Source organism: Palaemon carinicauda, chromosome 17, assembly GCF_036898095.1.
Source record: "Palaemon carinicauda isolate YSFRI2023 chromosome 17, ASM3689809v2, whole genome shotgun sequence".
In the NCBI taxonomy this organism is placed as follows: Eukaryota; Metazoa; Arthropoda; class Malacostraca; order Decapoda; family Palaemonidae; genus Palaemon; species Palaemon carinicauda.
Window position 1 is genome coordinate 70,321,820 of NC_090741.1, and position 17,500 is coordinate 70,339,319.

General features: G+C 34.6%; 1 protein-coding gene across 5 annotated transcripts in view; it reads right to left on the reverse strand.

Annotated features, from left to right (window-relative positions):
* The window catches only part of LOC137656859 (integrin alpha-PS3-like), a 105,725-nt gene that overhangs the window by 43,573 nt on the left and 44,652 nt on the right, over positions 1–17,500 (reverse strand). The window lies entirely within an intron of this gene.

Consider the following 17,500-nt stretch of genomic DNA (forward strand, 5'->3'; position numbering starts at 1 on the left):
CTTCTATCACTATTACTATAATTCATATAATAATGCAGATAATAAAATACGTCAGCTTTGTAATCTTCATAGAATATTTAAAAATATTCCAATAATAATTACAGTTGTTAAACACACACATCTGTCTATATATATATATATATATATATATATATATATATATATATATATACACAAAGGCCTCAAACATGTCACTATTCACGTCCCAGGTTTGGCCAGTTTTCATCCCACGCGGGCAAACTGCAGACTTGTAATGGTGGGAGACTTTTCTCTGATTGCCCACAGCAATCCAACTTAGTGCGAGTAGTCCTGACTAGTACACCTTTGATGATCATGGCGATACACAAACTCTTTCACCATGTTAAGGTACCCCCACTCAGAAAGGATATATATATATATATATATATATACACACATACATACATACATATATATATATATATATATTATATGTATATATATATATATATTCCTTTTTAAGAGGGTGACTTGTATCGGTATAGAATTCAGTGAATAAGTCAAGAATTATAAGGGGTTTTAATTGAATGCGCATAGATCGTTCTTCCTTTGTTTGAATTTAACCTGTAACCCATATTTCTTTTTATCTATACATACGTACACACACACACACACACACACACGCACACACACACACACACACGCACACACACACACACACACATATATATATATATATATATATATCTTTTTAATTTGTAATAATAATATAAAAGTTGAAGAATGGATATAAATGTAGCAGTGACCGGTGTGTTTCCTTTTTACTTGAGCCGTCCTTTGTTAAGAAAAACGGTGTGTCTGTATGTATGTGTATATTTATATATATATATATATATATATATATATGTATATATATATATGTATATAATATATATATATATATATAGTGCGTGCACGGACGTATACACATTTACAATGAACATTAAAGACAAAGATAACAAGTGGGTCTTCCACCTAACTTGCATAACACTTCACTGTCCCTTTCCTTTAGAATTCCAGATGTCTACTTTCCTGATAAGCAAACTATGACTGACTGGTAACGTCTCTGCCAGGTGTTTGCCAGTCGGGGGCTCGAGTCCCGCTCAGACTCGTTAGTGCCATTAGTGTCTGCAACCTTACCATCCTTGTGAGCTAAGGTTGGGGGGTTTGGGGAAGCCTATAGGTCTATCTGCCGAGTCATCAGCAGCCACTGCCTGGCCCTCAGTGGTCCTAGCTTGGGCGGTGATCATATAATATATGGTCAGTCTCTAGGGCATTGTCCTGATTGCTAGGGCAATGTCATTGTCCCTTGCCTCTTCCATTCATGAGCGACCTTTTTCAAACCTTTAATCGAATGAAGATAGACAGAAAGATGACATTAGGAACTCGAGAGGCAACCGCTTTTATCAGGCATCATTACCGTTCATTACTAGGCTTTGGAACTTTTCCAGCGTTTTCCGTGTTTCACTATAACTCGAGACCCATTTTTTTGGTTCCACATTATTGCAATAACAACTCCTTTGTCCCCTTTATCTAATTCAGCATCTTTCCATTTGACTGCCATTTTCTTTTTTATCTTTCGCAATCTGTCTCTGCCATTCGGTTTACTGGCTCTTTTTATGACAATTCACCTGCTTTGTCTGTCACTTTCTGAATGTTTGTGCCAACACAATCTCTCTCTCTCTCTTTCTCTGTACACTTTCGCTCTTACTTCTAAACACAGGCATATACAAACACTTACTTCCTCTTTCCCCTTTTTTATTTGCTCTCCTGCTTGCTCTCTACCCCTTTCCTCTCCTATTGTTTATTTTTTTTCCGCTGCCTTTTTCATTCTATCTTTTCTAACCCTTTCAATCTTTCCTCTTTACTTTGTCCTATTCATCTAGAATATTTTCTCTCTTTCTTCTTCTTTTTTCTTTTGTAACATTTTTCTTTCTGTTTCTTGCTCACTTTCCCTTTCTTCTCATCATAAGTATCCTTTGGCGTTCCCTCCTCTTCGTTTTAATTAATATCCATCTTTTTCTCCCAAAGTTCCTTTCTTGACTCTCTTTCTACTTTGTAATTCCTATAAAATTCCTCCTTTGCATCCCCTTCACTCTGTCTCATTTCCCTTTTATTTCACCTCTCTCTCTCTCTCTCTCTCTCTCTCTCTCTCTCTCTCTCTCTCTCTCTCCCAATGGGACCAAGCACACTATATGAAAAACTCGAGAGATGAGGGCATCACACTTATCGTTCATCTCCCATCAGCATCACATCCTGATTCGGTGGGTACATTGGTCAAGCCGGCAACGACTTTTTTTTTTTTTTCTTTTTTTTCATCGCATTGTTTTATGTATCTCTTTCGTTGGATGGGAAGGGCGAAACTATATCATATTATTTTCTTGTTTTCTATTTTTCTATTTTCGTGCCTGTGTGTTTTAAAGGTGTAAAGGCCGCTCATGAATGGCATAGGCAAGGGACAGTGTCAATGCACTAGAGACTGACCATATATGCTGCACACATGATCAGCCTCCAAGCCCTCTCTCCATCCAAGCTAGGACCAGGGAGGGCCAGACAATAACTGTTGATGACTCATCATGCAGATCTATAGGCTCCCCAAAACCCCTCATCTTTACCTCACAAGGATGGTGAGGTTACATGCAGGCACGACAAAAAACTATACAGCTTGATTGGAACTCGAACCCCAGTTCGGCAGATCGTCAGGCAGGGACGTTTGCAATAGGCCACCACAAAATAATATGTAAAGTGGTACCTTCTTCTAGTCCGGGATGGAATAGCGCAGGCATGGAAAGGTTAATAAAAAAACAAAAACAAAGGTAAATAAAGTGGATGTCTAACACTGAATGAAGCAATAAATACACCTTTTGAAAGAGATAAGATTATGAATGTCAGTCAGTTTTTATCTCGGCGTACAATGATTGAGTTTCTAAACCAAGTGCAAAATCATACTCGCAAGCTATTTTCACTTTGCTGTTATTCTATAATAGACTATTCATTTATTCGTTTACTGATCTTTATATTGATCAATTCTAAATATAAATCTCTTTTTTATCTATTCTAACTTTAAGGCTATATTTTAATAGGGATATTTCAGTCCTAAGCCTATTTTCCTATTGAACTATCTTAGCTCTAAATTACATATTCTGTTGGACCATTTTGGTTCTAAATCTATACTTCTATTGAGCCCTTTTAGCTCTAAAATACACATTCTATTGGACTATTTTAGCTCTAAAGTACACATTCTATTAGACTATTTTAGCCCTAAAGTACACATTCTATTGAATTATTTTAGCTCTAAAATACACATTATATCGGAATATGTTAGCTCTAAAGAAGACATTCTATTGGACTACTTTAGCTTCACAGTACACATTCTATTGGACTATTTTAGCTCTAAAGTACACATTCTATTGGACTATTTTATTTCTACCCTTCTTTCCCTCTTTCTATTGATGTACTTCAGGTTTAAACCCTATTTATCCACTGATTTTTTCTTATTCTGCTTTACAACCCGCATTAGATTTTTCACCTAACTTGCCCGAAGAGGAAAAGAATAGAAGACGAATGCACAATCACTCCTTCAATCCCTATCAAATCATATGCTGGTACTCGGTGACAGAGCAGATCTATGTATAATGGCCACATATAAAAATACCACTCCAAAAGAAGCTATTTCCCCTCATATTTTTACTTTCGATGCTGGTACTCTGAGGTAGAAGAGACCAGCGTGTACTAGCCTCATGCAATGCGGTTTGAGTTACAAAGGGAGATTGATTCGTGTTGTTATCTTAAGGAATGGGTTTTTATTGCTAGGTATGATTATGTTTCGTCCGTGTTTTACTGAGGATAGTATTATCATTATTGCTGAATATAATATTATTATCATTACCTCAGCCAACGAAATTGGGAACAGGTTATATTTTCGACCTCGTTTGCATGTATATCCGTTTGTCTGTTTGTTAACTTATATATACATTATATATACATATATATATATACATATATATATATATATATATATACACACAGTATATATATATCATATATATGTGTATATATATATATATATATATATATATATATATATATATATATATATATACATTGCATACACAGACACTTGCTCTTTATTAAATAAGGTAGATAAAATCAGTTACTAGACGTCCGAGACTTGCTATGGTATGTTTGATCTTGGAATTTATAATAATAACAACCCCAAAGTTATTTGATCTAAATTCCAAACATGAGAGAATGTGTGACGTTGAGCCAGGTGTCCTCTCTATTGTGGACATTATTATTTTTCCTTCTCCATCTGTCAAAACATAACACACCTGACATTAGAGGATCTATCGTACCACGAATGCTTCTCGTATCCGACTCCAACGGTTTTCGGTAATTTCCTAAGTTTTTTATAATCTGGCATATTCTTTACATATTCTCCTCTGTCCTCATACACCTGACAACACTGAGATTACCAAACTGTTCTTCGCTTACAGGGTTAACTACTACACTATTGTTTAGTGGCTACTTTCCTCTTGGTAAGGGTTGAAGAGACTTTATCTATGGTAAGCAGCTCTTCTAGGAGAAGGACACTCCAAAATCAAAAAAATTTTCTTTGGTCTTGGATAGTTCCATAGCCTCTGTACCCTGGTCTTCCACTGTCTTGGGTTAGAGTTCTCTTGCTTGAGGGTACACTCGGGCACGCTGTGTCTGTCTTGTTTCTCATCTGCTTGTTTTGTTAAAGTTTTTTAGTTTATATATGAAATATATATTTCTAAAGTTACTGTTCTTAAAATACTTTATTTTAGTTGTTAATTACTTCTCTTATTTCCTTGTTTCCTTTCCTCACTGGGCTATTTTTCCCTGTTGGAGCCCTTGGTCTTTTAGCCTCCTGCTTTTCCAACAAGGGTTGTAGCTTAGTAAGTAATAATAATAATAATAATAATAATAATAATAATAATAATAATAATAATAATAATAATAATAATGAGGTTGTGAGTGCCATGTCCATAATGTTATAAAGATTGAGAATGCATGATTATACATACATACATACATATACCAAAGGCACTTCCCCCAATTTTGGGGGGTAGCCGACATCAACAAGAAACAAAACAAAAAAGGGGACCTCTACTCTCTACGTTCCTCCAGCCTAACCAGGGACTCAGCCGAGTTCAGCTGGTACTGCTAGGGTGCCACAGCCTAACCTCCCACATTTCCACCACAGATGAAGCTTCATACTGCTGAGTCCCCTACTGCTGCTACCTCCGCGGTCATCTAAGGCACCGGAGGAAGCAGCAGGGCCTAACGGAACTGCGTCACAATCGCTCGCCATTCATGATTATACTCGATATAAAAAAATATATTGTACATGTACGTATTTGCTAAGTTTAAGACTACCTACACAGTCTCCCAGGTCTTTCGAACTTTACCATTTTGCAAAATCCAAAAGGCTCAACTTCAGCATCTGAAAATACGACACCAGTAACCAAAAATACCACACTGTCAGAAATTTGTCGTAAAAAACGGTAAAAATCCTGGAATAAATGTTGCCGGGCATTTACCGTTTTAGAAACGGATATATTGACATAAAGGAGTAATATTACGGTCACCAACCTGTAAAAGATAATAAAAAGCAAGCTAAAAATTACGGTCACCTGTATTTCACTGAAATATGGCTGAGAACAGTATATTTTTACGGAGAATTTCCGATTAGAATTACGGTTTTTTTTATAATAATGCAGAAAACAAAAAATGTAAAAGAACAATAAGAAATTATTGTACTATGCTAAATTCAAAACCTATATAAGTAATATTATGGTCAAAGCACACTTTACATTACTCAAATCTTACTAATACTTGACTTCCATTGTTAGCTAACTAAATACCCTCATTCTTCTTTCAGACACCTTTCCTATCAGCCTAAAAAAAATTACTTTTGAAAAATTTAATTTATCAATTATACTTCAACATAATTATATTAGTGAAGACATATAAATAGTAAATTTAATTTATGAATTATACTTCAACAAAATTATATTAGTGAAGACATATAAATTGTAAAATTAAATGTGCCTTAAGTCTACCGTGTAAAAATTTTCAGAATCTGAGTCTTAAAATTTTCATGCTTTGCTATTGTAATTAGTAAAATTTTTCTAGGGAAAATAAAAATAAATACACCAATGAGACCAATGGTTATTTTGGATATTTTTTTCCAAATTGATTTTTTTCCTAAGAAACTGAGGTATTGGTAAGAAACAAAAAATTTTTACGAAAGAAATAGTAATCTTCTTGTAAAACAAAAAGTTTAATTACACAAACACATACAAGAATATATATGTATATATATATTTTTATATATATATGATATATATATATATATATATATATATATATATATATATATATATATATATATATATATATATATGCATACATACACACACACACACGGACGATCACATGTCTTCTATCATCTCACATCAACATTTAATCTTCAGAAGATGAAAACAAATAAAAGCCAATTTACAAATATTACTTTTAATTGCTATAAAACAAAAAAAAAAAGTTCCCATGTTGTTCAAGATATGTATATATATATATATATATATATATATATATATATATATATAAGAATGTGTATACCTCTCGGTAATTATACACATGAAAAACATTCAAACACATACATGCATACATACATATTCATGACAAACCGTTAAAAAAGCGACGAGCTCCTATTAAATCCCCCTTGATTGATCACCCACAATCACCTTTGTCTAGCCACTTTGTCCATCACGAGACCTCGGTCGAATCTTTCCACCAATCTTCACCAGACTCAAAGGGTTGTCTCCACCCACGAAATTTAGTCTCTCTCTCTCTCTCTCTCTCTCTCTCTCTCTCTCTCTCTCTCTCTCTCTCAAACGAAATATAATTGACGAGACTTAATCCGATGCTCATGCGGGCTAAACGCCCCTTCTGTTAGGCGCCGTCCTACGACACACTCCTGTTGAGAGAGAATGGACGGCAAGATGATGCTGACAAGGGGAGATTCGCAGAGAGATGAAAGGATGCTGAGAGACTTAAAGAGAGACTAATGTTGATGCTAAGCGTCATTAACAAGAGGATGCTGAAAGGAGAAATTCGCAGAGAGATGAAAGGATGCTGAGAGAATTTAAAGAGAAGCTAATGCTATTGCTATGAGTCATTAGCAAAATGATGTTGAAAGGAGAGATTTGCAGAGAGATGAAAGGAGGCTGAGAGAGTTTAAAGAGAAATTAATGCTATTGCTATGAGTCATTAGCAAGATGATGCTGACAAGGGGAGATTCGCAGAGAGATGAAAGGATGCTGAGAAACTTTAAAGAGAGACTAATGCTATTGCTATGAGTCATTAGCAAAATGATGTTGAAAGGAGAGATTTGCAGAGAGATGAAAGGATGCTGAGAGAATTTAAAGAGAAACTAATGCGATTGCTATGAGTCATTAGCAAGATGATGCTGAAAGGGGAGATTCGCAGAGAGATGAAAGGATGCTGAGAGAATTTAAAGAGAAACTAATGCTATTGCTATGAGTCATTAGCAAGATGATGCTGAAAGGAGAGATTCGCAGAGAGATGAAAGGATGCTGAGAGAATTTAAAGAGAGACTAATGTTGATGCTAAGAGTCATTAATAAGAGGATGCTGAAAGGAGAGATTTGCAAAGAGATGAAAGGATGCTGAGAAACTTTAAAGAGAAGCTAATGCTGATGCTAAGCGTCATTAACAAGAGGATGCTGAAAGGAGAAATTCGCAGAGAGATGAAAGGATGCTGAGAAACTTTAAAGAGAGACTAGTGCTGACGCTAAGAGTCATTAGCAAGATGATGCTGACAAGGGGAGATTCGCAGAGAGATGAAAGGATGCTGAGAGAATTTAAAGAGAAACTAATGCTATTGCTATGAGTCATTAGCAAGATGATGCTGAAAGGAGAGATTCGCAGAGAGATGAAAGGATGCTGAGAAACTTTAAAGAGAAGTTAATGTTGATGCTAAGAGTCATTAGCAAGATGATGCTGACAAGGGGAGATTCGCAGAGAGATGAAAGGATGCTGAGAAACTTTAAAGAGAAGCTAATGTTGATGCTAAGAGTCATTAGCAAGATGATGCTGACAAGGGGAGATTCGCAGAGAGATGAAAGGATGCTGAGAAACTTTAAAGAGAGACTAGAGCTGACGCTAAGAGTCATTAGCAAGATGATGCTGACAAGGGGAGATTCGCAGAGAGATGAAAGGATGCTGAGAAACTTTAAAGAGAGACTAGAGCTGACGCTAAGAGTCATTAGCAAGATGATGCTGACAAGGGGAGATTCGCAGAGAGATGAAAGGATGCTGAGAAACTTTAAAGAGAGACTAGAGCTGACGCTAAGAGTCATTAGCAAGATGATGCTGACAAGGGGAGATTCGCAGAGAGATGAAATGATGCTTAGAGTATTTAAAGAGAGACATTAGCAAGAGGATGCTTACAAGGATAGATACTCCACGAGATGCAATGATCCTTGGAGTATTTAAAAAGAGACAATGCTGATGTTCAGAGCTATAAGTAAGATGATGCTGACAAACAGATTTGGATTGGATTTAAGATTTTAGGAACATCAGGCCCCTGGGGTTTGGGAGGCCATTCAGCGCCAGAGTGCAAGTGGGGAAACCCCCGCAATTACAATAAATAAAAATACGAGGTTAGACAGCAAGAGGGAAGGAAGTGTTGACGGAGTCACAAGAGATTTGTAGCAGATGATGGCCATGTCTGACAATGCTCCCCCAGTGTATGTCATAAGTATGAGGATGCTGACACAATGAGCAGCAAGATGAGATTGGAATAGTTAGGTTCACAGCAAATTTGAGGAGGAAACAAAGAGAGTTTAATGCAAGAAAATTCTGACCCATGAGACAGATCAAGCAAGATGATGATGCTTTTCCCCTTTACAGTAACAAATATTCAATAACACAAAGCAACATTTTTTATCTTTTATTGGGAAATATCATGCCGGGAAAAATGGTAACAGCAAGACGACGCTGGAATATATATATATATATATATATATATATATATATATATATATATATATATATATACATATATATATATATGTATATATATATGTATATGTATATATATATATATATATATATATATATTATATATATATGTGTGTATACATACATACATACATACATACACACATACATACATATATATATATATATATATATATATGAGGGACAACACAATGATGTGGTCACCAAAAGTGCCAGCAAGTCGATAGTGAAAACCGACATCAAGTAAATGAAAAACGAAGCTGGCAGACACACAGAAAATGACACGCTTGACGACGCAAAAATACTTTGCTTATACGCATGCAAAGACAATACTAAGACGCAGAAAGACAAGGCGGCAAGGCTTAGTAGGCTAGCATTCAGATTAGCGACATGGAAGACTACACTATCATAGGAAAGTGTACCTTCTTGTTTGAGGGTATATTCATGAACACTATTCTATCTTATTTCTCTTCATATTGTTTGAAGTTTTTATGGATTATATGTGAAAGATCTATTTGAATGTTGTTACTTTCCTTGAAATATTTTATTTCAATTGTTCATTACTTCTCTTACAGTTTATCTATTTCCTTGTTTCCTTTCCTTACTGGGCTATTTTTTCCTATTGGAGCCTCTGAGCTTATAGCATGTTGCTTTTCCAACCAGGGTTGTAGCTTAACTAATAATAATAATAATAATAATAATAATAATAAAGTCACAACAAACATAAAAGAAATGCCTTAACAGAGAAAATGACACAGACAAGATGCCCAGAGCTTCAAGAGAGACCGATCGGCGGAAACCTTCCGAAAGCAAAGGAGATAATTTGACAAAGCATCTCTTGCGTCCCTGCCCGTGACTTGAATTTTGATTCAGGTATTTATAGGTGTGATGGAATGAGAGATTTTACACTATTTCGCCATTGTTATGTTCGGCGGGATAAACAACATTCTCACGTCAAGCGTGAGAGGTTTGACTGACTTTAACGGATTGTACTCTTTACAATAGGTTTCGAGGTCCTGCATGAGAGAGAGAGAGAGAGAGAGAGAGAGAGAGAGAGAGAGAGAGAGAGCAAATGTTAAAATCTAAAATAAATAAATATGAAGTTTTACTGTAATGCAAACCATAATAAATACCGTATTTGTTGTCATAATAACCTTGGCATTCAGCATAATATTTTACCTAATTCTACACCAGGAATTTAGCATTTTGATTTATGGCTGTTTATAATGTACCAAATATGTGAAGCTGCACTCATAGTGTGTGCTTGCGCATAAGGAGAGGCTATGATCTATGCCAGTAATTTATAACTACCATACTTTTCTGGCAAAAAAAAAAAAAAAAAAAAAAAAAAAAAAAAAAAAAAAAAAAAAAAAAAAAAAGTGTGTTTTTCTTTAATATCTGCCACACTAATTATTTGATCAGCTTGATACTTTGACACAGTACTCTATAGACCTCCCCTTAATCTTTGGTATGTTAATGCATTGGCAAATCTCGTTAGTTAAGGCGTTTACTCTTTTCCTAATAAAGCCCAAGCCAAGTGAATCGGGTAAGTAGGTGATGAAATTCGAATGTAACCTGTTATATAATGGAATTGATATGTTAGATTGTTATGATTTATATAAATATTTCATGATATTGTTGTATTTCGTCAGGGTGTATAAGGATTTTATAACCTTTAGCCTATTTATCCAATTTGAAGAACCCGCCCTGAGGGCTTCTTTAAACAGTGTAAAATTAATGAAACACGCGTTTTTTTTTACCTCCTTGAAAGACCTGTGTGGAATAGACGATAGCTGTAGAATACAAACAGAACTATACTGTGACAAAAATAATTATAGTATTTAAAACTATGGTATATATTTACAAACTACATAATTTGTTGGATTGATTTGCACAATTAGGAAGAGCGTCTAGACAGAGGGAGGGAAGGAGATGGGAGGGACGGGGAAGTGTAGGTATTTGAATGTCTTTAACTACTTAAATGATTCACTTAGCTTGGGCTTTATTAGGACAAGAGTAAACGCCTTAAATAACGAGATTTGTCAATGAAATAAAGTACCAAAAATTAGGGGCAGGTCTATAGAGTACTGTGTCAATGTACCATTCTGATCAAGTAATTAGTATGGGAGATATTTAAAACACTATTTTTTGCCAGAAATGCATAGTGGTATGCTTGAACCTCCGTAAAATCAGAATGGTTGCCAGTGAAATATTCCTTCATCCTTTCAAGATAACTAGAGAATGTGGTAGCCAGAAAATTCGTATTTATTTACAGTTTTACACGCTGACTCCTCGCCAGTTATTTCAGTGCAATAATTCAAGAAATTTCTTACACCGGTGGCATGACGGAACGTGTTTGGAAACCATGATAATCATAGTAATCATGATACTTCAGCACATGATTTTTCTTAATATCAAATAATTGAAGAAGTTTGACATTAATTTTTTTTAATGCCATCTGATATTGGAGTCACTTTGGTAAATAAGACTTCCACCAGAAGACGAAAGATGAAAAAGATCACTTCGAAAAGAGCATACCTCCGCCAAATATTCCATGTCTCCATATGGCCTTGTTAGCACAGTACCTCAAGAAAGGAAGAGCAGAGTTTGATGGAATCTTAGAACATATTTTGTGGGTCGTTACATCAAGATGAGCAGGTATTTGGCTTTACCCACTAATACAACAATTCGTCAATCTAAGAAATAGTTAAATAGGTTTCAATGGTAACAACTAATCAACTCTGACTGATTTACCCCACAAGTTGATGAAATGTCTTTGCCTAGTTTTTGCTCAAATCTATTTTGGCCGTTCTGGAGATATCCTATAAACACGCACGTATGCATGGTTGGAAAACAAGACCCAAATACAATCATATGCTTATGGTGTGTACATGCTTACGTGTGTATGATATTATATGGGTGTTAGAATGTCGGTACATTAAGGTACTTTCAAACATATTTAGGTTAAAGTAACTATGAAAAGACGCTGGGTGTTGAATGACCACACATACACACAAACACACACAGCGTCTTTTCATAATTGTTTAACCCTACAAGTGAGGGTAAACACACTGAAGTACAGGGATTTTAACCCATATACGTACATACGCAATAAGCAAATGCAATGGCAGCAGATTGCACAAAAGGAATGTTCTCTTACTGAAAAGAAGCGAGGCATTACAACGAGCTCAACAGGCCTTTGATGTTACTATCCTTAGGAGAGGAGAAGAAGGTCGCTCTTATATCCGTGTTCCAATTCGGGCATTACCTCAAATGGTTTTTAAGGAGGACTGCATTCACCTCTATTCACAGGCGATCGTGGAGGCATTGGTTCTAGAGTTTCACTGAGTTTCAACGCTTGTCGTATGTTTTCGTCCTTTCCCATTTCATGGTTGAGGGATACGAATATTTTTATTTTTTTTTATTTGAGCGGTAATTTGAGAATTATCTGGAGTATTTGCTTTCTTCGTGGACGGTTATGGAAGTGTTGCTTCCTATTTTAAACTAGTGTACGGGACCCGTCAAAAAAGACTGCTAAAATATTTAGAATTTAGATAGTTATGCACACACACCCACACCTCTCACCAGGGTATGACTACTCCTCTCCTCCCCTACCCAATGGACGAGGAGGTCTGAATATATATATATATATATATATATATATATATATATATATATATATATATATATATAAACCACAAACATATATTTTATTATAAGGGTGCTGAGTATGAATCCATACTGTATTTTGTAGTCTTAACCCGAGTATAGATTAGGTGATGTGATAGGCAAATTAAAATATTTGAGGGTTAATTTTGATATAAAGATTAAATTCTTTATTATTATTATTATTATTATTATTATTATTATTATTATTATTATTATTATTACTTGCTAAGCTATAACCCTAATTGGAAAGGCAGGATGCTATAAGCCCAAGGGCTCCAACAGGGAAAATAGCCAAATGAAGAAAAAAGGAAAAATGAGATATTTTAAGAACAGTAACATTAAACTAAATATCTCCTGCATAAACTATGAAAATTTTAACAAAACAAGAGGAAGAAAAATAAGATAGAATAGTGTGCCCGTGTGAGCAAGACAGTGAAAGACCCTGGTACAGAGGCTATAGCACTACCCAAGACTAGAGAACAATGGTTTGATTTTGGAGTGTCCTTCTTCTAGAAGAGCTGCTTATCATAGCTAATGTCTCTTTTACCCTTACCAAGAGGAAAGTGGCCACTGAACAATTACAGTGCAGTAACCCCTTGGGTGAAGAAGAATTGTTTGGTGATCTCAGTGTCGTCAGGTGTATGAAGACAGAGGTGAATATGTAAAGAATAGGCTAGACTAGGTAAAGGGAAAATGAACCGTAACCTGAGTGAAGGAACCCATGTAGTACTGTCTGGCCAGTCAAAGAACCCTATAACTCTCTAGCGGTAGTATCTCAGTGGATGAAGTTCGCCTTTCTCGCAAGAAAGTCTATTAAGAACATTTGAACTCCAATTAATAGTTAGGAACTCCTCCTCTCCAAAGTACTAAGCAGGTGTTCTTCATGTTCACCTATTGTTATGTACTTGAGAGTAGATTAAGTTTCAGTTGACGTCAGGTATTTTCGTCCCTCTGGCGTCCAGATTGTGTAATACACTTGAAAACTAATTTTACAAGAAAATGTACACAAATAATGATTTAGGTTTTCATTTATTATTTTTGTTGTACAACCAAAGTCATTATCAGGTCGTTAAAAGCAGATTTGATTTTTACTCCATGAAGATTCATAGTTTTCTTCTCGTTTTTGTCAATGAAGATACCTTTCTTACTTTTATATTTCCTTGAAATTTAATCTATTGAAGGAGGCCGTTGGTACGTTAATCTAATCATTGCTAAACACTCTATTACCTTGCTTATACTGGAAAACTTTGGAATTTTCCTCGTGCTTCCAGTTTCCAAGATCTTTTAACTCCTTTTCCTTCGACTCAAGGACCGATTTTCTTCCTTCGACCCAACTGATTTGGGAATTATTAAAAAAAGAAAATTAAAGATTACACAATACCAGAGCTGTTAAGTGTTACAAACTTTCTCTTTTTGTAATTGAGAAATCTATACGAATATTGCAGTTATATAAGAGGGAAACAAAGGGTTTAAAAAGAACTGGTAAAGATAGGATCAGTATTCTTTGCTGACAATGCCTTGGCGGAAGCTGAAACTATGGCAAAATCAAAACAATATTCTACTTCGTAAAGAAGAATAAAATACAGGTTAGATATAGATAATGAGAAGAGTACCATTGTAATAAAGGCCTATAATATGAAGAAAAAGTCCGGTTACATAGTGAAATTCAAAGTAGTGAAAAATATAACCTATTTAGTATAAAACTAGATGGTCAAATACATTTAAAAATAAAAAATAGGGAATGATTGAAAAACTCAAAAACTTAATGAGAGTATTGCAATGAAATAAAGATTAATTCGAAACTCAAAACTCACAGGAGCACATAAGGGGCCGTTCTTATGCCAAGCCACATCTCTGAACCTAAACCTGAGCACAAAGTCAGAGTTTTGGTTAACGGTCACTATCCATAATTTCGTAAATTAACGGTCACTATCCAGAATTTCGTAAACTAACGGCCACAATCCATAATTTCGTAAATTAATGGTTACTATCCAGACTTTCGTGAATTAACAGTGACTATCCAGAATTTCGTAAATTAACGTTCATTATCCAGAATTTCGTAAATAAACGGTCACTATCCAGAATTTCGTAAATTAACGTTCATTATCCAGAATTTCGTAAATAAACGGTCACTATCCAGAATTTCGTAAATTAACGTTCATTATCCAGAATTTCGTAAATTAACGGTCACTATCCAGAATTTCGTAAATTAACGTTCATTATCCAGAATTTCGTAAATAAACGGTCACTATCCAGAATTTAGTAAATTAACGGCGACTATTCATAATTTCGTAAAAAAAAAAAAAAAGTCTTATATCCATTGTGCAACTAATTTTCAAACGTATTTAACTATTTGAACACACTTAATAAACAAATTTGATCAATCTTTGGTACTAACTGTTTCTATAAGAAGGGTTGATGGGACGAATACTCGAAATCCCTTAACCAATTCCATCTATGAAGGAATGAATAATGTACTTGACCTAATCACAGAAAAAGGGATAAATTGTTCTTTGAAAGAATGTAATTGGAAAAGAATAAAAGCAGGAAAGGGATAAGAATTATGGATGCCTTGATGAAGGCAGGTTATAATACTCAGTGCAAACAAATAACAGAGGACCATTAAGAATAGCAGATTGGGTCGCTAGAGATTGTAAAAAGAAGCAGGGGAAGGAAGAAAGACGATGGATTGATGAACTAAGAAAGGTTGCGAGTTTGGACTGGCACAGAAAGACCATATACAGACGCAAGTGGAAGGACATGTCTGAGGCCTTTGTTTTGCAATAGAGTAGTAACAACTGATGATGATGACATACACACACATATATATATATATATATATATATATATATATATATATATATATATATATATATATATATACAGAGAGAGAGAGAGAGAGAGAGAGAGAGAGAGAGAGAGAGAGAGAGAGAGAGAGAGAGAGAGGGGGGGGGTTAACCCATGCGTAAAAAGGGACTGAAAGATACGCAGTAAGACTCGCCATGAATATACTATGGGTTAACTCGTATTATGCAATAGTAGCCGAGATGAATGAAGAAGAGCCACGATGATTTAAATGTTGAATAGGAAGATCGTCGGCCCTTCTTCAAGTTCTATTTTACTTTTCTTTAGATTAAATTACTGTCATCTTCAAATGTGTGTCGTGTGTGTGTGTGTGTGTGTGTGTGTGTGTGTGTGTGTGTGTGTGTGTGTGTGTGTGTGTGTGTGTGTGTGTGTGGTGCTTGGGCATGGTTCTCTAGGTTTATAATGAATAGATAATTTTTGGTGGTATTAAAAAAATATTAGATGGAGAAACGTAAATGCAATTTTCCTGTTATTCTTAAAACTATCTTGAGGATAATCTGTCCTGGAACATTGATTTGCGAACGCCACTAAGACATTGTCTTTTATATATATATATATATATATATATATATATATATATATATATATATATATATATATATATATATATACACATACATATGTATATATATTTATATATATATATATATATATATATATATATATATATATATATATATATATATATATATATATATATATATATATATATATATATATATATATATATATATATATATATATTGGTGTGTATATATATGATATACACATGCAAATTAATATATGCAAGTACATATATATTCATTTATACAGTGTACAGTATACGATATATATATATATATATATATATATATATATATATATATATATATATATATATATATATATATATATATATATATATATATATATATATATATATATAAACATACACACATACATACACACACAGGTATATGAAACGAAAAGCAAGCAAACACACAAGTCAGATTGGCAGCCATAATTCTATGCGAGCGCTCCCCTGAGTCACAGACACCTGTTAGGAAACAATTTGTTTAAGGGAGTCTGATGTGCTCATTATCTCCGCTTATTTTTATGCCCAGAGACACGTGCACGAAACAGCTCATAGATATACCACATTACACATTACTCCAGACCTTTAAACTCCCGGGGGTATGTCATACCTTTCATGTATGATGTGAGGGTATATACATGTATGTGTCGCATTGATACGCATACTCATTAATGTTGGGGAAGTTCATCGTTTAGGATGGACTGGCTATATATATATATATATATATATATATATATATATATATATATATATATATATATATATATATATATATATTATGTATGTATGTATAACACACACATATATATATACATATATATATATACATTCTATATAAATACATACATCTCTCTCTCTCTCTCTCTCTCTCTCTCTCTCTCTCTCTCTCTATATATATATATATATATATATATATATATACATATATATATATATATATATATATATATATATATATATATATATATATATATATATATATTTATATATATCTCTTTCACGCTCAGCGGCATTGCCAGACGCACAACTACTTGGTCTCTCCCTGTCCCTCAGGCAGTGGGGAGAGGGAGTGACCATACCCTGGTGAGAGAGAGTACCCAGAGATAGATACTCAGAAACCACAATCACGCACAAATTACCGAAACTGCCGAGTTGTAGTTAGGCAATGGGGAGGGGTGGGAAGGGTTGAATCTGTGTGTGCACATCTTACTATTTAGCCGTCATTTCTGACGGTTTACGTATAGTACAATAGTAATGGATAAGAAGCGAATAGGGGCCTTTTTTTCTTTTACTAAAGTGGTGACAGGGACGGAACACCCCCCCC